This window comes from Dermochelys coriacea, chromosome 7, assembly GCF_009764565.3.
Source record: "Dermochelys coriacea isolate rDerCor1 chromosome 7, rDerCor1.pri.v4, whole genome shotgun sequence".
NCBI lineage: Eukaryota > Metazoa > Chordata > Testudines > Dermochelyidae > Dermochelys > Dermochelys coriacea.
In genome coordinates this window covers 3,690,863-3,713,063 of record NC_050074.1, presented here as the reverse complement: position 1 = coordinate 3,713,063, position 22,201 = coordinate 3,690,863, and the positions used below count along the sequence as shown (strand labels likewise).

The 22,201-nt window shown below is 40.5% G+C and overlaps 1 protein-coding gene across 10 annotated transcripts in view; it reads left to right on the top strand.

Annotated features, from left to right (window-relative positions):
• FHIT (fragile histidine triad diadenosine triphosphatase) overlaps window positions 1-22,201 on the top strand; it is a 1,103,840-nt gene that overhangs the window by 80,329 nt on the left and 1,001,310 nt on the right. The window contains exon 5 of one of the 10 annotated variants that reach the window (XM_043519700.1): window positions 2,398-2,504. The exons of the other annotated variants lie outside the window; for them this stretch is intronic. The gene's annotated coding sequence lies outside the window, so the exon portion shown is untranslated. The remainder of the gene's footprint in view (window positions 1-2,397; window positions 2,505-22,201) is intronic. 10 annotated transcript variants of the gene reach the window in all.

Below are 22,201 nucleotides of genomic sequence, written 5' to 3'. Positions count from 1 at the left end.
AAAGATCTTGGAGGAAGGCACAGGGATTCACATTTTTCAGAGGAAGTGAATGATGGGAAATGGGAAATAACTGCCTAGGAAGGAATACTGCGGGAAGGGATCTGGGAGTCATAGTGGATCACAAGCTAACTATGAGTCAACAGTGTAACACTACTGCAAAAAGAGCAAACATCATTCTGGAATTTATTAGCGGGATTATTGTAAGCAAGACAATGAGAAGTAATTCTTCCACTCTACTCTGCGCTGCTCTGGTCTCAATTGGAATTTTGTGTCCAGTTCTGGGAGCCACATTTCAGGAAAAATGTGAACAAATTGGAGAAAGTCCAGAGGACAGTAACAAAAATTATGAAAGTTCTAGAAAACATGACCTGTGAGGGAAGATTGAAAAAAATGGGTTCATTTAGTCTGGAGAAGAGGAAATGAATGAGGGGAGACATAACAGTTTTCAAGTACATAAAAGGTTGTTACAAGAGGAGGGAGAAAAATTGTTCTCTGAGGACAGGACAAGAAGCAATAGGCTTAAACTGCAGCAAGGGTGGTTAATGTTGGACATTAGGAAAAACATCCTATCAGGGTAGTTAAGCACTAGAATCAATATCCTAAGGAGGTTGTAGAATCTCTGTCATTGGAGGTTTTTAAGAGCAGGTTAGACAATCACCTGTTAAGAATGGTCTAGATAATATTTAGTCTGGCCTTGAGTGCAGGAGACTCAACTAGAAGATCTTTTGAGGTCCCTTTTTGTCCTGTGATTCTATGATAAAGGCAGATGACCAAAACCAACACCAAATCCCCCTGCAAAAAACAAACTCCGTAAGTTTTGAAAAAACTTTTTGGAACTACATCCTTAGTAATATTTCTGTGTAGCATAATTCCTTTTGGCTGTTGTTGTTTTTGTCATGTATTTATAGCAGTTATTCATAATTCATTATTCATATTCATATTCAAGCAATGATTTACCTTTATATTCAGCAACATTTGGTATAAATAGGAATGAGCCTTTCCATGTTAATGTTTCTCTGTCTTTAGAGTAATTAAGCTTGCTATAAAATACTTTCCAATAACTCTACCAAGTAGTCATCCAGCTCTAGCGTACAGTGGATGTTTCATTTACATTTCTAGGGTACCGAGCATCAAAGTACTACACTGTTATTTGGGTGGCAGTGAAAAGAAAATGGACCCAGGCTCTGAACTGTGCTTTAGAAAGTAACATTGCAGTGCAGAGTGTACGTTGCTCAGGAAATAATTTTCCACCACTGGCTTCCAAGCTGCATAAAAGCTATGTCATCAATATAAGCAGCTAATTTTTGTAAGGGAGGTGTTTCCATCAATGCATGCTAGCTCTAAAGCTTAATTTTCTTTAGCTTTGACATGCTTAGATAATCACGTAGTAGAGGTGCATGCACAAGACTTTCAGAAATTAAAAAGGAGGCAGGTGTATTCCAAGATCAATACTCTTATCTAAATGTGTCCTAGCTTTTGAGAGATTAAGGAGATCATTTATTCAAAGTCTTGGATGGTTGTGATGCTTTGAAGGAACTGCAGATTAGTGTAGTGTAGAATGAAGCATATGCTACTGTACAGTAATGCTTCATCTAACCTCTTCCATTAGGACCATAGAATTTGTGTAGCTCACAGCAGATTTAAACATTGCTGCGATCTGAACAGAGGACATTGTTCATATACAAAACAATTGAAGTGTTGATGCTATTAGACATAAGTAAACCTTGTGAAATCCTTTATTTACAATAAAATATATATTCAGGATAAGTGTACTGGTATAAAAATTACTGATTGTTTTAAAAAAATATTTATGGAAAAATATGATGATTCCCCCCCCTTTGATAACAGACAAAGTGTATTATTCTGTCGAAGATGGGAACTTAAGTTTTAAAAACAGTACATTGGTTACCATGTACATTTTTGAATTTTACCCTTTGTTTAGTATATTAATTATTTGCAAACTACAATTTTAGAGATTTTATTGTTACCCAATTTGTTCAGAATTAAAGTAGTAAAATTTAAAAAAATCTCGTTGTGTCATATTTTACTTATCCTGTTATGCTTAGAAAGAGCACCTTTTTTAATGTGGAATTTTGCACTTGTATGTGGTAGACGAGGTTTTCAGAAGGTATCAGGACATCTACTGAATGTGTTTTATATAGAAAAAAGGTATTTTCTCCTTTCCTTGCCAGTTAATTTAATCCTTTCCAGTGGCCTTAAACTAGACTGTGCACTACACTATCTCCAGACCTTCTACATGGTCAAACAATTGATGGGTCATATCTGTAATTCCAGCTGAAAATCCTGCAATTCAGAAGCTGTAAATGGATAATTAAAAGAGGTTGATAATGTTCTTGTGGCCCCACTGAGCTGTTCTCATGGTTTTTGTCTTATTAGTTAAACCATAAAAGAAGTGGAACAGTTATGCTAGCTCCAAAAAGCCAGAGATAGTGGTTTGAGAGCCTGCATTCCTCTGCGAGCAAGGACAACTACATGTGGCTCTTGTAAGTAATGTTATTGCTGGAGAGTTCAGTGCCTTTGCAACAAGAGTGCCAGGGAATAATGCGTGTGGGGGTCCAGTTGACATACATCCTTCTGCAAAAGGAGTTTTTTAAAAAGTACTGGATAGGAGTCCGGTTGAAGGCCTGGGGAGGAGTGCTATTCACAAGGAACACCAGACCTGCCCCTCCCCCACCAAAATAACAGCAGAATCTAGGGGAAGATGATTTTCAAAGGATTTGTTTGGGTTTTGGATGAGAGGTAAGGGAGTGGGATGGAAAGGGAAATAAAATAAATAAAAGGAGTGTCATCCAACATAGTCATTTTTAACATGCTCATCACCTTAGTATTTAAAAGATTAACAGTTATGAAAAAAGCAGGTAAAATCCCTTTTCTTCCACATTGATTCTGATATCTGCAGCACTTACCACTAAGTGCAACCTGAATGTCTTGAACTGGGCTACTTGTATCCAGATATCAGTAAGAAACCTCAGTGGCATCCTAGATGCTAAATAAATTAAGTAAAATGTGGGATAATATATGGTATGCAAATCATATTAGCTGTCTAGTGTCTACATCAAGTAGATAATGTGAATTAATGGCTATTTAATATTTGTAATTGTAGAAATGTTGTACCTATGTTTTTAAGTCTTGTCGATAATATTTCATCAACCAATTTTTACCTGGATTTGTTCCAATAGCACTATTAAAAACTAATACAGCTGTTTTAAAGTTTATTTTAATAGTTTTTCATCCTCCATTTGTTGAATTTGGTCTTTAACCACATTAATTTATATTTGTATAAATAATAGAGTATTTAAAATATTGTCAAGCACATAATTACACTTGTTTGCAATTGAAAGCTTTATTAACAGTCTGAATGGATAAAAAGAGGCTAAAAATATTAAGTTTTCCCACAGGTTCCTCTAAAAAGTCTTTTTTTCCCCCTTAAACCAAATCTGTTCCCATTGAAATTATGGATCATACTGAACATGCTCTCCTTTATTCAGAACCATCTCCCAATAAATTACTTTCAGTACTGAGGCCAAATATAGCCTTTAAGAATGTACTGCATGAGCTACATACAATATTTATGTTAAACAACTTTCTGTAGAAAAATGTGTTTAGTGTATTTAGTGAATTATAGAGGCTGTCCCCAGCCCTCAAGTGTTCTGAAGATTGTGAAGGCTCAGTGGAATGCTGGAATTGTTGAAATGTAATCTGTTCTGCAGCAACAGCACGGAGGCTGTACAGTATAGAAGATAAGCATCTAGGATGTATGGGGAGTAGAAAAAACAGAAAATAAAGGCTGATACTGATGAATAAGAAGTGGAATACAATCTTCTAATGGTAGCAAACATGCAATGTAAAAATATTGTTCTTTAAAACTGAGTTTTAGATTGTGTTAGTATCATGTTGCATTTTAAAATGTATTTTATTATCTCTTGAGACATGATATCTGTTGAGACTCCATCTGACCATCACTCAGGCTACTGTGTCACTCAGGCTATGGAAGTCCAAAGATGCTGGCTGTTTTGCAGAGATATGTTGTAGAAGATTGACCAAAAAAGAAAAATCCTGTTCTATAGCAAAAATTAGTATCTTCTAAAAACTCATTTTCTCCTTGGAATGACTTCCTGCCTACTTTTCTTCTGAGTCTCTGGGCCTTCAGTCTTTTCATCTGTGGCCACACACGAAGTGATACAGATCAAGGAATGTAGTACCTGTTTTGTTTTGTTTTTTAACCAAGTAGGTCATGGTAACTGATGGCTACAGAGTTTGCTACTGAGAAGAGGGCACTATGAGATGTTCTGTTTTACATTCTGCAGTCTCATGGGGAGGAGTTTTGCCCTTTCAGAGTCAGGGTTGGGTTCTGAATTCAGAGGAACTTCTGTGTACTTGCAGCCACTGAGGAAATGGTCAGTTGAAGGGAGAGCAGTTAAGAGGCTTTGTATTGCTGAAGGGAGAGTGCATGTTTACTACAATGTATAATGTTGCAGCTGACTTCTGTTTCTGATAACATCTTCCACAAATGCACAGAATACAATGTACTCCTGTGCAAAGACTAGGAATGGGAGAAGAAGACGAAAAGAAGTAGTATGATGCTTTTGAGCCACTTAAAAGACCTTTCCACATTTCACATCTGTTTTTAGATATACCTATATTTAGTAAAGTACTTCTCTTTACCTGCTAAAGAGTGGGTTTTTTTTAAAAAAAATAAGGTTTAAGTTTTGAAACAGAGTTTAACATAAACTACTTCATACTTATATAGTGCCTTCGATCTGAGGATCCCAAAGCACTTCAAAAACATTAAAGAATTAAATCTCACTGTGAGGTAGGTGTTATCCCAATTTTACAGAGGTACAGAGAGGTTAATTGACTTGCCCAAGGTCACTCAGGAATTATGTGGGTGAATTGAAACCAAATGTCCTGACTTGCAGTGCTGGGCTTTAGACACTAAACAATGCTTACGAGATCATTTATTCATGCTTTGAAAATCATTTCAGTGGTTTTTGGTTATAAAATAATGGCTTATCTACACACAAACTGGAACGAAAATTACTATATCAGTTTTAACTCATATCACAATTATAAATTGGTGCAAGTCTGTGTGTGGACAATTTTATTTTGTATTAGGAGTGCCCTGTTTCAATTTAAATTGGTAAAAAATTGATTTAAGCTCAATTAAAAGAGGGCACCCTTAATCCCAAATAAGTGCCCACACATGGCATTGTCCAAAATAACTAGAGATTTGAATTAAAGCCAGTGTACTTAGTTCGGTTCCAGTTTTTGCATAGACAAGATTTAATTTATATTTCTTAATGTAGATGAGCATAACAACACAACATACTGAAAAAAAACAGTGGAATATTTTTTGACAGGAGATAATTTAAAGTGTCATTCAACAAGCAATCCTGTTTGTTCCCACTATTGAAGTTGTTGTATAGTGACCACTTTTTATTAAAAGAATCGATTCCTACTAAATTGCCCTGGCTCTCATTAATAGAAGGTACTCGTACTGTTTTATCAGTAAAAATTTCTTCAGCTCAAATATTGCCAGTTTTAGAGAAAATCTATCTACTGTAGTCTTGCTGACTTGACTGAAAATAAAATAACTTCAGAAGAGTTTGTTCTTTCATTCATTGTAATATTGATGATGCAATTAGATGTTTACAAATATTGTGGATTTCCAGTTACAGAATATAAAGAAAAAGATTCTGTTTTTTAAAACCTTGCTACCAATCTTTCCCATCGTAGGTGGGTGTGTTTTTCACCCTCCCTTCCCCCATTGTATTTCATGTCTCATTTGCTGTAAGAAAAGGTTACTTAACACTGTCTTACAGCAAATGTGTTTGAATTGCAGGGTTTCTGCTAGATTGTTACTTTCAGCTCTCAGGGTTGTTCCTATCTCTTTGGCTTGGGGGTCCTTCCCAACCAAACGGAGATTTGGATTTGCTGCCTGCAGGTTCGGCAGGGATCCTCCAACCCTGCATACCTCCCCAGATGTTTAGAGGCCAAGGGTACCGGCATTGCTTCTTGGCCTCTTCCCTTTCCTCTGTGCCCATAGCAGAATGGTTTCTTCAGCAGCCATGCTGCTACTGCCTCTGCTACCCCCAACTGCTCCCGCCAGATTCCCCCTTGGGAGGGAAGGAGGCTTGCTGTGCTGTGATGCATGGAAATTCCTGTGGATCTGGGAGGGTCTAGATCCTGTGGATCTTAGAGTGAGCAATAGGCCTTTGACTGCATCTCTCCCACCCTCAGGCCCAATCTCCAAGTTATACTAGTAGAAGGGCTTCTGGAGGGTGGGGAGAAAGCTGTGAGGAATCACAGAGCAAGCACTTCGCTTGCACCTTTGAGCTGGAACTGCTGCTTTTACTCTGTTGTTAGTGGAAGCAGAGACAAGCATTACACTCTTAGTATCTAGGGAAGAAGGATAATCTGGTGGATAGAGTGCTGGGGTGGGACTTAGAATCATAGAATCATAGAATCATAGAATATCAGGGTTGGAAGGGACCCCAGAAGGTCATCTAGTCCAACCCCCTGCTCAAAGCAGGACCAAGTCCCAGTTAAATCATCCCAGCTAGGGCTTTGTCAAGCCTGACCTTAAAAACCTCTAAGGAAGGAGATTCTACCACCTCCCTAGGTAACGCATTCCAGTGTTTCACCACCCTCTTAGTGAAAAAGTTTTTCCTAATATCCAATCTAAACCTCCCCCATTGCAACTTGAGACCATTACTCCTCGTTCTGTCATCTGCTACCATTGAGAACAGTCTAGAGCCATCCTCTTTGAAACCCCCTTTCAGGTAGTTGAAAGCAGCTATCAAATCCCCCCTCATTCTTCTCTTCTGCAGACTAAACAATCCCAGCTCCCTCAGCCTCTCCTCATAAGTCATGTGCTCTAGACCCCTAATCATTTTCGTTGCCCTTCGTTGTACTCTTTCCAATTTATCCACATCCTTCCTGTAGTGTGGGGCCCAAAACTGGACACAGTACTCCAGATGAGGCCTCACCAGTGTCGAATAGAGGGGAACGATCACGTCCCTCGATCTGCTCGCTATGCCCCTACTTATACAACCCAAAATGCCATTGGCCTTCTTGGCAACAAGGGCACACTGCTGACTCATATCCAGCTTCTCGTCCACTGTCACCCCTAGGTCCTTTTCCGCAGAACTGCTGCCGAGCCATTCGGTCCCTAGTCTGTAGCGGTGCATTGGATTCTTCCATCCTAAGTGCAGGACCCTGCATTTATCCTTATTGAACCTCATTAGATTTCTTTTGGCCCAATCCTCCAATTTGTCTAGGTCCTTCTGTATCCTATCCCTCCCCTCCAGCGTATCTACCACTCCTCCCAGTTTAGTATCATCCGCAAATTTGCTGAGAGTGCAATCCACACCATCCTCCAGATCATTTATGAAGATATTGAACAAAACGGGCCCCAGGACCGACCCCTGGGGCACTCCACTTGACACCGGCTGCCAACTAGACATGGAGCCATTGATCACTACCCGTTGAGCCCGACAATCTAGCCAGCTTTCTACCCACCTTATAGTGCATTCATCCAGCCCATACTTCCTTAACTTGCTGACAAGAATGCTGTGGGAGACCGTGTCAAAAGCTTTGCTAAAGTCAAGAAACAATACATCCACTGCTTTCCCTTCATCCACAGAACCAGTAATCTCATCATAAAAGGCGATTAGATTAGTCAGGCATGACCTTCCCTTGGTGAATCCATGCTGACTGTTCCTGATCACTTTCCTCTCCTCTAAGTGCTTCAGGATTGATTCTTTGAGGACCTGCTCCATGATTTTTCCAGGGACTGAGGTGAGGCTGACCGGCCTGTAGTTCCCAGGATCCTCCTTCTTCCCTTTTTTAAAGATGGGCACTACATTAGCCTTTTTCCAGTCATCCGGGACTTCCCCCGTTCGCCACGAGTTTTCAAAGATAATGGCCAAGGGCTCTGCAATCACAGCCGCCAATTCCTTCAGCACTCTCGGATGCAATTCGTCCGGCCCCATGGACTTGTGCACATCCAGCTTTTCTAAATAGTCCCTAACCACCTCTATCTCTACAGAGGGCTGGCCATCTCTTCCCCATTTTGTGTTGCCCAGCACAGCAGTCTGGGAGCTGACCTTGTTAGTGAAAACAGAGGCAAAAAAAGCATTGAGTACATTAGCTTTTTCCACATCCTCTGTCACTAGCTTGCCTCCCTCATTCAGTAAGGGGCCCACACTTTCCTTGGCTTTCTTCTTGTTGCCAACATACCTGAAGAAACCCTTCTTGTTACTCTTGACATCTCTTGCTAGCTGCAGCTCCAGGTGCGATTTGGCCCTCCTGATATCTTTCCTACATGCCCGAGCAATATTTTTATACTCTTCCCTGGTCATATGTCCAAGCTTCCACTTCTTGTAAGCTTCTTTTTATGTTTAAGATCCGCTAGGATTTCACCATTAAGCCAAGCTGGTCGCCTGCCATATTTACTATTCTTTCGACTCATCGGGATGGTTTGTCCCTGTAACCTCAACAGGGATTCCTTGAAATACAGCCAGCTCTCCTGGACTCCCTTCCCTTTCATGTTAGTCCCCCAGGGGATCCTGGCCATCTGTTCCCTGAGGGAGTCAAAGTCTGCTTTCCTGAAGTCCAGGGTCCGTATCCTGCTGCTTACCTTTCTTCCCTGCGTCAGGATCCTGAACTCAACCAACTCATGGTCACTGCCTCCCAGATTCCCATCCACTTTTGCTTCCCCCACTAATTCTACCCGGTTTGTGAGCAGCAGGTCAAGAAAAGCGCTCCCCCTAGTTGGCTCCCCTAGCACTTGCACCAGGAAATTGTCCCCTACGCTTTCCAAAAACTTCCTGGATTGTCTATGCACCGCTGTATTGCTCTCCCAGCAGATATCAGGAAAATTAAAGTCACCCATGAGAATCAGGGCATGCGATCTAGTAGCTTCCGTGAGTTGCCGGAAGAAAGCCTCATCCACCTCATCCCCCTGGTCCGGTGGTCTATAGCAGACTCCCACCATGACATCACTCTTGTTGCACACACTTCTAAACTTAATCCAGAGACACTCAGGTTTTTCCACAGTTTCGTACCGGAGCTCTGAGCAGTCATACTGCTCCCTTACATACCGTGCTACTCCCCCACCTTTTCTGCCCTGCCTGTCCTTCCTGAACAGTTTATAACCATCCATGACTGTACTCCAGTCATGTGAGTTATCCCACCAAGTCTCTGTTATTCCAATCACGTCATAATTCCTTGACATCACCAGGACCTCCAGTTCTCCCTGCTTGTTTCCAAGGCTTTGTGCATTTGTATATAAGCACTTGAGATAACCTGTTGATCGCCCCTCATTCCCAGTATGAGGCAGGAGCCCTCCCCTCACAGACCTTCCTGCCTGTGCTTCCTCCCGGTATCCCGCTTTCCCACTTACCTCAGGGCTTTGGTCTCCTTCCCCCGGTGAACCTAGTTTAAAGCCCTCCTCACTAGGTTAGCCAGCCTGCTGGCAAAGATGTTCTTCCCTCTCTTCGTAAGATGGAGCCCGTCTCTGCCCAGCACTCCTCCTTCATGGAACACCATCCCATGGTCAAAGAATCCAAAGCCTTCTCTCCGACACCACCTGCGTAGCCATTCGTTGACCTCCACGATTCGACGGTCCCTACCCAGGCCTTTTCCTTCCACGGGGAGGATGGACGAGAACACTTGAACTTGAATGAGCCAGGTTGAATTCCTTGCGCCACTACAGACTTCCACTGTGACCTTAGGTGAGTCACTTAGTCTCTGTCTCAATAAAGTGGAAATAATAGCACTTCCTTGCCATACAATGATACTGTGAAGATAAATACATTAGAGATCATTAGGTGATTAGATGTTCCAAGATTTTTAAGGCCAGAAGGGGCCATTGTGATTATCTAGTCCAACCTCCTGCATTACACGATTTCCTTATATTAATTCCTGCTTCAATAGCTGTGTTTGAAGTAAAGCATATTTTTTAGAAAAACATCCACCTCAACCTTTAGTACATTTTTTTCAAATGATTAATTACCCTCAGTATTAAAAATTTGCATCTTATTTCTAGTCTGAATCTGTTTAGCATCAACATCCAGTCACTGGTCCTTGGTATATTGTCTGCTATATTGAAGAGCCCTCTGTTAAATTTCTGCTTACCTTTTGGATACTGTCAGGCTGTGATCAAATCACCCCTTTACCTTGTCTTTGACGAGCTAAATGGATTGAGTTCCTTAACAATTTCACTATAATGCAGGTTTTCCAACCATGTAGCTATACTCATGGTTCTTCTTTGAACCCTCTCCATTTTTTCAACATCCTTCTTGAATTGTGGACATCAGAACCGGACATGGTATTCCAGTAGCATGAGCACCAGTGTCAAATACAGAGGTAATATAACTTCCCTGCTCTCCTACTCAATATTGTCCTGCTTATACATCCAAAAATTGCATTAGCCCTTTTTGCCACATTGTCGTACTGAGACCTCGTGTTCAATTGATTATCTACCATGAATCCCAAGTCTTTTTCAGTCATTGCTTCCCAGGATATGGTCCTTCATCCTGTGAGTATGGCCCACATTCTTTGTTGTAGATATATGATATTACATTTGACCTTACTGACAGATAGATTTAGGTAGGGTAATACTGATCAGAAGAGATGAGTCCCATCAGCTTGCTAAAGCACCAGGAATTGCTGTGGTGCATTGACAGCCAGATCTCTTCTCAGCACCACCCATGTTTGGCATTCCACAGTAAAGTAATGGACGTTGGGTTTCAAAGATATTTTTATTACTTGGATTTAGCAAACGTGGGTCCTGTTGAGTTGTTAAGGGCAGAAGTAGGTAATAAGAAGGCTGCCCAGTGGGTTCAGCTTAGTATGCTGAACTTCATGTCAAATTTTAGATTTGATTAACATCCCTAGTGGTTAGAGCAGTGGCTTAGTACTCAAGAGACCTGGAATCTATTCCTTGCTCTGCCAGTGACTCAGTGGACATCCATGAGCTAGTCACTTAATCACTTTGTGCAGTAGTTTCCCCATTTGCAAAATGGAGATATTTGTAAAATGTTTTGAAATCTTGGGATGAAAGGTGCTATATCATGCAAAATATTGTTGTTTTATTATAAAAATGTTGGAAGCTTTTTGAAATTCAGTTACTTTATATCCTTATTTCAGTCCTAAAATTCAATCTAGTAATGCCATGTTAAATGCAATTTTGTGTAATGAGTGATGCTGGGATTATGATTCATTACTCATTTTCTTAATTAGCAGTACTTGACTTTATCCACCAAAGCACTTGATTTGAAAACTGATATTTTTTTTTGCAGTTAAATAAAATAATGTTTTAGGGCATAAAGGTTTTTTTTAAATGCCATACAACTTTTCCTCCCTGATTGCTCATTACCAAAAACACAACACCAATCTAGGGTGCAGAATTGTGACACAACCTGATCTTTTCTCAGAGTGTTGTTGCTGCTGTTGAGGTCATGTAGCAAGCACATAACCAGGCGCTAATGTTTTTAAACAGAAAAATCATGCACTGTGACATTCTCATCTAATTTAATTAAACTGGTTTCTGCAGCTTCAAATGCCACAAATCTATAACATCTGGGTTGATCTAATCTTCAAGAGACAGGCCATTTTCAGGAATAATGAATTTTTCAGCACTGCTTTCTCCTTCCAGTCTCATATTTCTCACACCTTGTTCTCTGCCTTAAACAAGTGGTAGCAATTTGCCACCCAGATTTTGATTTTCTGAGAAGCTCCATTTTTAGTTTCTCATCCCAGAATGAACAGTGCTTCTAAGATAATTACTAAGATAATACTTCCAGGACTGTCTCTTTGTTTTGTGTTTTTATATTGCCTAGCACAATGGATCCCCATGGGCTTCTAGGTGCAACTGTAATATAAATAATAAAATATAATAATGAAACAGAACAGTAAGGGACATAAATGCTCCTTACGTATTTCACCCATTTTTGATATAGTTATTTGGGGCACCTCTGTAGACTCAGATATGTACAACTATCCTTGCTAAACTTCAGCTTTTTCTATAATATGTTTGATAGGTTAGTTTTCCAGTGTTCACATCTTGTTTTTTTGAATTGGGGAGAAAATGGCTAGAATAAAGAACAGTGGATTAATAAGAAAATGCCTGTTCTTTCTGCCACTCAGACTTTTGAAGGAGAGAATACACTGGATTCTGCAGATTTGTAGATCAGAGATGGAAAAAACAATAAAACGAACAGGTAAAAACTTCCTATATTCATCAACCTACTTTTCTCTGCATGTAATATGACACTTGCCTGAGGAATGGAGCACATGGTGAAAAGCGACTGTACATAGACAAAGGGAAATCTAGTAATTAAACCCTTCAGAAACTTCAGAAATATGTTGTAAATGGCTGGAGACAGCCAGCCATGAGAACTCTCTCAGATCCTGGAGAGAGTTGTCCACTAATATTTCCATTTTACTAACAGAAAAAAGTAATGGGATAATGTGTTTTACTTTGAGTTTCTGATATTGACAGAAACTTAGCCACAAACTGCAAGATTGGAATAATCACATTGGACCAGATTGCTACCCCCTTACCTCCTTGTTCATGTTGAGTATACCTTACTCTTTGAGGTAAAGTCTGTTTGGAAACTCTTTTATTAGAATAAAAGAAAAGGAGTACTTGTGGCACCTTAGAGACTAACAAATTTATTAGAGCATAAGCTTTCGTGAGCTACAGCTCACTTCAGGATAAATGCATCCGATGAAGTGAGCTGTAGCTCACGAAAGCTTATGCTCTAATAAATTTGTTAGTCTCTAAGGTGCCACAAGTACTCCTTTTCTTTTTGCGAATACAGACTAACACGGCTGCTACTCTGAAACCTTTTTTTAGAATGTGTATGGACTGAAATAAATAAATGCTTGAAGTGTAAGGTACGACACAGAATGAATAAGGTAACACAGCCTAGATCACTGGGAGTTGCATTTGTTTACCCCACGTGTAAAACTGATCCAAGCCAATGCTGCCACAGGCTTGTCTGACCCCTTCATAGAAACAATAGATATGTATTTGGCCAAAGAAGGACGAAGTGGGTTGCAGCTGGAACTAAAATGAGCTAAAATAGCATAGTAAGTTTGTACAGTACCTTGTACAATGGGGCATAGATCCTTAAGAATTAAAACTTAGGCTGACAGGACATACGCAATGTTGACTAGTGTCTAGGAAAGTCCAAGATATGCAGTCAGTACTCACACAGTAGAAAACTTAACATGATACGGACCATGACTGTGTTTGACTGTCAATAGTGTTGCACATTTATTTACTGTTTTTCAATAAGCAAGGCAAAAACATATTGTCCTTTGACATAAGGGATCTTGGATTTCCTTTTCCATCCTTCTCTATTGTGAAAATAAGTTTGTAACTACAGAAAGGAAAATGCAAATCTGAATTTTTTTAAGTCCTCCTCATAGAATTCCAGGGAAGTGATATAGTGCTAAATCTTCCTCCAAAACTTGGTATGTATTTTATTAAATCTTGTTCAACACTCCAGTACATTTAGAGCTATTGCTAGCATTTTGGCTGCTGTCTGCACGAATGGTTCTGTCTTTTCAACATAAAAATAGAATTTCCTTGCATTAGTATTTGGAGATTCAAAGGATCTGTTGACCCATTGCTTGAGAGTTTGCAGTGATACAAACAGCAGAGGGATGTAGCAGCAGCAACTTTGGCAGCATATGCGCCCTTGGGTGTGAGCAGACTTTAAGACAGTTAGACACTATGCTGTGAAACCAGAATTTCCCTCTCGGCTGTGCTCAGATTTGACGTTGCTTCTTTGTTTACGGATAAAAATGTCAGCAATCGAGACGGTAGACACTTTGTGCATATTTCAGAACTCAGCAAGCCAAACCTCACCCAGGCACCATCATGTTGCTATGTATTTTTGGATTCCTTTCTGAAATACCCTGCAAAAAGTACATGTATCAAAGTGCATAGAAAAATGGCAGAGGTAATAAATTACACTTTAATATCAAATATAATGCAAATTAAATTTCAGATTAACACACATGTAGTATTAAAATATATATAAATATTTGTTTTGGTAGCCTACAATGAGAGATAGATGAATGCTTTGTCTGTGGGCTTATCTACCCTGGAAGTATTTTCACAGATGTACTTACATGTGCTATGCAGTTTAGCTTATTCCAGTTTGAAATCAGGGTAGGACATACTGATGCAAGTCCTATTTTACACTTGTGCATTGCATCCACACTAGGTGGTTGTACTTATGTAGCTCAGTCAAGGTAGCAATTACAAAGCAAAAATCCCTAATGTAGACAGTTTCTATGTCTATATTCAGTGAAAAATGACTTCTTTGTTTCATAAAGACCTGAGATGAAATCCTGACTCTATTGAAGTCAACAGCAAAACTCCTGTTGACTTTATAGGAGCCAGGATTTTATTTCTGAGCTTTTTAAATAGCCTTTCCTAATGTGATTGGTTATACTGGAAATTCTTTCAGAGGGTTAAATCCTACCCCAGCCAATGTACAAAGCCTGGAAAAAGTATAAAGAAGCAAATGAGTATAGCATTAGAGGAAGAAGCTCTCCTACTGGAGCTCAGAAGAATGTGCGCAGAGCAGAGGTGAAAGTAAGCCAGTACACCCCCGTACGGCGTACTGGTAAGAGCCGGTGCGCTGTACCAGGACCGGCTTTCAGAGAGGGCAATTTAAAGCCCTGGGGTAGCAGCGGCAGGGCTGTGGTGGGGATTTAAAGGGCCCCAGAGCTCCAGCCGCCACTACTGCCCCGGGGCCCTTTAAATCCCCGCCTGAACCCTGCTGCCCGAGCCCTGGGGTAGCGGCAGTGGCGGGGCTCTGGTGGGGATATAAAGGGCCCCGGAGCTCCAGCCCCTGCTACTCTCCCGCGGCCCTTTAAATCCCTGCCTGAGCCCTGCTGCTGAAGCCCTGTGGTAGCAGCGGCGGGGCTCCAGGGGGGATTTAAAGGGCCGGGGCAGTAGTGGCAGCTGGAGCCCCAAGCCCTTTAAATCCCTGCCTGAGCCCTGCTGCCCGAGCCTGAGCCCCGGAGCTCCAGCCACACCTACTGCCCTGGCCCTTTAAATCCCCACCGGAGCCCGGCTGCCCGAGCCCTGGGGTAGCGGCGGCGGGACTCTGGCGGGCATTTAAAGGGCTGGGTCGGTAGCGGCAGTTGGAGCTCCGGGGCGCTTTAAATCCCTGATGGAGCCCGGCCACCGCTACCCCAGGGCTCGGGCAGCAGGGCTCACGCGGGGATTTAAAGGGCTCAGAGCTCTGGCAGCTGCTACCACAATGGAGCCCCAGATCCTTTAAAGCTCTGCCAGAGCCCAGAGCAGCTGGAACCCTGGGCCCTTTAAATCGCCCCTGAGCCCCGGGGCTCCCAGCCGCCTCTGCAGCTGGTAGCTTGGGGGTGATTTAAAGGGCCCCGGGCTCCCAGCTGCCACTACTGCAGCTGGAGCCCTGGCCCTTTAAATTTAGATTTAAAGGGCCCGGGAATTTAAGGCCCTGCCTCTTCCAGGGCCTCCCCCTGCTCAGGACTCCGGTGTACCAGTAAGTCCTCTAACTTACTTTTACCCCTGGTGCAGAGATACATGTAGCTAGTGCTGCTGGCTGTGGAGGAAAGACAAAAGGGGTGTGTCCAGTTTGAAAATTGCTTGGCGCTAGGGTTGCCAATTTTGATTGGATATATTCCTGGAGGTTCCATCACATGACATAATCTTTAGTTAAAGAGTAACCTTTAATTCCTGGAGACTCCAGGACAATCCTGGAGGGTAGGCAACCCTACCTGGCGCATATCTTCCTCCCGCAGCATGCACAAAACACTAATGTCATGTGCAAGCTGCTCCGGTGCAGAGCATAATGCTGTCAATTCAATTTACTTTTTCAGAGAAAAAAATTATATTTGGTACTGTTTTTGTTTTGGGTCTTCCTCCCTGCCAACCTACCTGTAACTATCAAATGAGCATGTATATTTAGGTGCAGAGGAACAAAATGAAATAGCTAACAAAGCCTTCAGTGCAGTGTTTATTTAGTAAATTTTGATTAATTTGCCTCACTAATACACTGCAGGCCTTTTGACCATTAAAAGAGGTTTGTAGTGTCTTAATGACTTTTGAAAATGGAGCTTTGTGCTTCTAAGTAACTCAGGCCCATATTTTTAAAGGTATTTAGGTGTTGTTTCACTCAGCATTGCAAAGCCTAAGTCTTTTTCAAAAGTGACTTAGGCACTAGGACGTAGGCTTCTCAGTAAGTTATACTTTCCAGTGTTGAACGAAGCAGCACCTAAATACTTTTAAAAATCTGGGACTTAGGCACTTTTGAAAATTTTACCCAAATCACTATATGCAATGTAAACAGGTATACCTAAGAGCAGAATTTGACATCATGACTCATTGTGCCTTTTTCATTGTTGAGTTCTTTGCTGGCCCAATGGATGGTTTAGGCTGTTTTATGTTTATTCATATTTTTAAATGAGGGTTTGAAAGATCTGGTTTATGACAGACATAGTTGCAAGTGGTACAAATCAATTTTGCCAGGTACCTCTCAATAATTTAACTAGCTCAGAAAAGTCGCCACGTAGCATGTCTTCACTAGCTGCCTTTGCTCAAGAATGGACCAATGGCATGTAGGGAAAGCTGGGAACAGTGCGTGCTCATAGTACAATTGGCTTTAGCCAACCCTAATAGTCTCTTCCTCGTGAGCACTAAAATGCACTCTTTTCATATTGAAATAAACCAGATATTAAGGTGAGGACAGTAAAATGCAAAAGAGGAGTTAGATTAAAAGATCTGAGTAACATCAGTTCACCCACCAAGTTCATGTAAACTTCTGCCAGTGTCCCAGGCTACATTGTTGGAATAACCTACCAGCATAATTAGAGTTCTGAAGTGATTCTTAGTGGGTCATTCAGGAAGAGGCCTATGGGTCTGTAAATTTAATCCAAGTGTATTCTCTGGATTTCACAACTCCATGTTGCTCCCACAGTACTGTATTTCTGGATGAGCCAGAAATGCATGTTGTATGGCTGCTTTGTGGATTTGTCTCTGCTGGCCCCATAGATGTTTTGTACTACTGTGGTGTCAGATTTTAGCTTCGAATGAACCGTATAAAAAAGTGTCAGAGTGGTAGCCGTGTTAGTCTGTATCAGCAAAAAGAACGAGGAGTACTAAGACTGCAGAGCTTCTAAAATCAAGTTGATGAAACATAATATGCTCATAATGTTTTATCTGGTAAACTATGTGAATATCATTATTGCCACTACAATAGGTTGTAGGTTATGAATAACCTTTTGGAAACCTGCTACCATAGAACTACTATGACTGTGGCATAGTCATCCTAGAAATAATTGTGAAACTGAGGTCATGATTGTCACGGGCGGAACCTGATATGTTACTTCATCCTTCTGTAACTCTGGTTTCTTCCTTTGCATGTATCATTTTGGGCTTTACTGCCCTACTGCCAATTTCCTTAAACAAAATCCCTCCAAACCTTCAGGATTTTAAAAAATACTTGAGACATTCAGTATATCTTCTTGCTATTAACCCCATGACACTGATAGACAAGATTTCCTAATGCAGGGCAATAATGTATTTTACATGAGTACTTAGGTTTGGGAAAACCCAAATCCCAGGGCCAAGCAAATGGATGATGAAAGAAGCTAAAAATTAATGTTGTCTCCCTGGGTTTCTCTTTTCTCCTGTTAACTTTGTTTTGCTCCCACATGCCAATAGAGTCACCATAGCCTAAAATTTCCCCTGTACAAACTTTCACATTGGGCATATTTTATTAACACTCTCATTTTGCTGTGATTCTCACAAATAGTGAGTATTAAATGCCCTTTCAACAAGGATGGTAAAATATTTTCAACATTCCAAAAAACAAAAAAAAGCTTGGTAACTGAAAGGCTTAAAAGAAAAATTAGTTTCTTGCAGTTAAAATGATGGAGGAGATTAGACCATTGTATAATATAATTTATGGGAAGAGTGAGAATCCTCTGAAGAACTGACTGCTCAAATGACGTTCGCAAATGGTAATTTATGAGTAATTAGAAGGCCCAGACCCTGTTTTATTGTCATACTTTGGAAATATTATGCATCCCAGGCCTCTGTCCCTATTGAAAAGGGCAGATATAGAATCTGTAATAGCTGACCTGTGAGCACAATATAATCTAACCTTGCCATAGAAGAAGTACCAAATTGCAGCAAGCGGTGTTTCTTTTCTTTTCCCTTTTCTGTGGCCCATGGTTAGGTTGTGCCTTTTACTTTTAATGTATGCATCCCAACATACATTATACTCTCCTTTGTAAGACACTTTGAGATCTAAACATGAAACACGCTTTTTAAGAGCTAGGTAATATTATGACTACAATGAAAATTAAGTGGTGTGAAGCATATGACTCTTGACCACAATTATGCTTAGGGCTGTAGAAGTCTAGCAGCCAGAAAAAAGATCCATCTAGCAATAAGCTTGAAACAAAAAAGGAAACTAAGGCTTTGATCCTGCAAAGACTTATGTACATGCTTACCTTTGCCATGTGAGTAGTCTGTCTTGATAGGAAGGTATTTCATGCCTTAGAAAGGATAAGATGTTAATAAACCATTAATGTTACAACAGGTCAAGTTATTGCTAGTTTACTCAGATTACTACTGTCTGCACAACAGTGATCTCAGTGGGATTTTTCACCTGTGTAAAATTGGGCACATGGTACTTGTCATCTGTGTAAAGTTGAGCACATGCATAAATCTTTTCCAGGAAGTGTGTAGTGAATATTTTCAGCAGGATGATTTCTTTCTGAGGATACACAGTAAGAAAAAATGTATTTTCTGTTTGTTTCAATGTCATTTTGTCTCATGAAGTGAGTAAAACAACAGCTTTATAAATTAATACCACTTATGTAAATTGAATAATTAAATAAAGACTGATAAATCCTAAAATAATATATTTAAGGTGGACAAAAAAGTCTCTGCTCCCCTTTTCTGGGTTATTTAAATGTGACTATAGATTGGTGTATGTGTGAAACAGATATCTATTCATTATCTCTTATCAAATAAGTACCTTTTTAACATCAAATTTAAGCCAGTGCAAATTCCATAACTTCCTCTTTGCAAAACAAATAGCATAATAATGCCGGCTGTTATCGTCTTGCCTTTACTTGGTAAATTAAAATAATCATTTTCACTTAGGGTGTTCTTGTGGAGTGGTTTTTATCAACTTCAAAGCTAAATGCATTTTCTTTGCTTAAATTGAGAAACATACTGAAGGGCTGACAGATTCTGAGTGACAGAAAGAGAAGTGGTTTTCAAATGGGGATGTTTCCAAAGAAGCAGAATTATAAAACCTGCCTTTTCTCTCTTTTAAAAGTGGTGTGATTCTCATGTGACTCCTCTACTCTTAAGATCTCTGATGTAAACCATACAAATGTAGGGCTGGAAGAGACCTTGAGAGGTCATCAAGTGGTTGTGGCAAGCCTAAATGGGTCTGTTTTTCACTCCTGTAGCTCACGAAAGCTTATGCTCAAATAAATTTGTTAGTCTCTAAGGTGCCACAAGTATTCCTTTTCTTTTTGTGAATACAAACTAACATGGCTGCTACTCTGACTCCAAACTCAGTAATTTAACAAGAGTTTAGCCTAAACAAAGAATCAATTTTCAATTCGTTTTTTTTATAATACCATATGAATTAACTCTTTAATGCTCCCCAATCAACTTGGTTATCATCCTATTCTAAAAGATTCTTAGCTTCAGAATGCATGTCACTTAATTTTGTCAAAATTAAAGTATGTTTTCAGAACACTCTGCAGTTGACTTGATGCATGGATGCTGTCAGTCATTGTGTCTTCTCTATAACTATGTAATTGGAAATATTGGATGTCCTGAGTTGAGGCTTTTGGATGTCATCTTCATAAATTGGATTACGTTATAGAGCTTGCAGGCTGATATTATTTGCTACTATCTTTCTATATTTTGGGACATTTTCTGGATTTGAATAGGAACACATTAAATAGTAGGATGCAGTAGACTCCCCTCCCCTAATTGTAAAAAATGGCAGGACTTATTTTAGTCGCCTTCAAAAATTACTTCCACAGTAACTCTTGGCTTGCCTATATCTTATTAAGAATTCAATAACATCAGAAAACCCATATATTTCTTTGACGTCTCGGCAAGAAATTCTTATCCTCAATGTAAGGCTTCGCCAAGCTGTCTTCTCACTGCTTCCAGCCTCCATCAGCAGAGAGAGCAAAGGATTAAACTGATTCCTGAGCTTCGTGGCAGCATTTTCTCTTGTGCTAGTTAACCAGGTTGGCTCATCGGTTAAGTTCTGCTTAATTGTAGTTAATGCTGTTCCAAGAAGCTGATGGCTAAGGGTCTGGATAGTCAGACGCACGAAGATAAGAAGAGATTGGTATTTACCCATCCTTGAGTGGAAGTTTGGCTTGATTCTGTGTCTTGCAACACTTGTGAAGCAGAGTGATTCAGTGGAAATGGCAAAGAACAGGGAGTCAGTCAACGTGGGTTTTATTTCCAGCTCTTTCATTGATTTTCTGCGTGATTGTACACAATTATAGGCATCCCATTATTTTTCTTATGAGTTTTTTCCTCACCAGTCTGGTTTGTCTCATTGCAAAGGAGCAGCACAACCTTTGGAAGTAGCTGATTGAAACAACAAACCTGCTCTATAATAGCAAAAATACCTGGGCCACCATTTGGAAGCTAAACCCTGAACCAACAACCAAAATGAATCACCACAGTCTCTCCCAGCCAAGTTTCACACCAGAGTATCCTAAATGGTAAGCCAGCTCACATAGCAAAACAAAACGTTAAGCAGAAACTTTGCTCACTCCTCAGTAACAACAAGGTCCACAATGTGCAGCTGAACATTGGGGAGCTAACAATAGCAATGAAAATGCTGAAATGTGGAAAAGCAGATGGACAAGATGGTCTATCTAATAAATTATCACTACAGTTTGGGACGAGATCACAGAAGTGGCTACTTTAATTGTTGCACGGAGGCAATGCGGATACCCAGACTGTGGGGAGAGGGTAAAGTAGTTGCACTACTTAAACCACATAAAGACCTGAACTCTGGAATGAGTTAATGACCAGTATCCTTCCTCTGCCCAACCTACAAGCTATATGAGCAGACGATAATGGGTAGAATTGCACCAATATTGGAAGGGTATCTGACTGATGATCAAGCTGGTTTCTGCCCTGGATGTTCATGCTGTGGACTTGGTCAATGTTGCAAACTTAACTCAATACATCGAAACCTGCAAAATTACAGATGCTGTATTTGTTGTTCTGTTGGCTGCTTATGACACTGTGAGTAATCATGCATTTCTACTGAAACTGGCAAGAAGTTTGAGAAATAGCAAGATGTCCAGGGTCATCTCCTTTTTGCTTGAGAAGTGACATTTCTGCGTTGAGATGGATGGTCAGAAAAGTTGATGGTGCGTGCAACAGAATGGATAGCTTCAAAGTTCACCACCCTTGCTGTTTAATGTGAAGAGAAATGACCCACCAGAATTCCCTGGCATGCAAAGATTCATTTATGCAGATGATCTCTGCAATGCCACCAAATCAGAAAGATTTGAGGACACTAAGTACATTCTAACTGACTTGTAGAGTGTACTTGGAGAATACTGCTGCACGTGGATCCTGAATGCCAACCATATTAAGATACAAGTGTGTGCCTGAAACACCCTCAGGCCAAGGAAAAACTCTGGATATCATGGAATGGTACAGTCCTTGAATACATTTGATATACTTTGAGGTCACATTAGACAGGACATTGACATTTCAAAGAGGTTGTCAGGAGGTTGAAAGAGAAAGTCAACACCAGGAAATGGCCAGCACAAAACGGGGTGCTGAATTTTTCAACAGTTGCAAAGTACTGTGCCCCAGTATGGTCATGCTCAAGCCATGCACAGAAAATTGACACTGAATGTGATCAGTCCTGTAGGATCACTACAGAAGTTTCAAACCAATACCCATACTGTCGCTAGACTGCCCAGTGGAGATTGCATCACCATCAGTGAGGCAGGATGACTTTAGTAAAAAGAAAAGACAAAAACAGATGCATGATCCAAGATATCCACTGTATGGACACATTCCACCACCGAAGAGGCTCAAGTCCAGGAAGAGCTGTACCTGGGAAAATCACTTATCCCAATATATCACTGT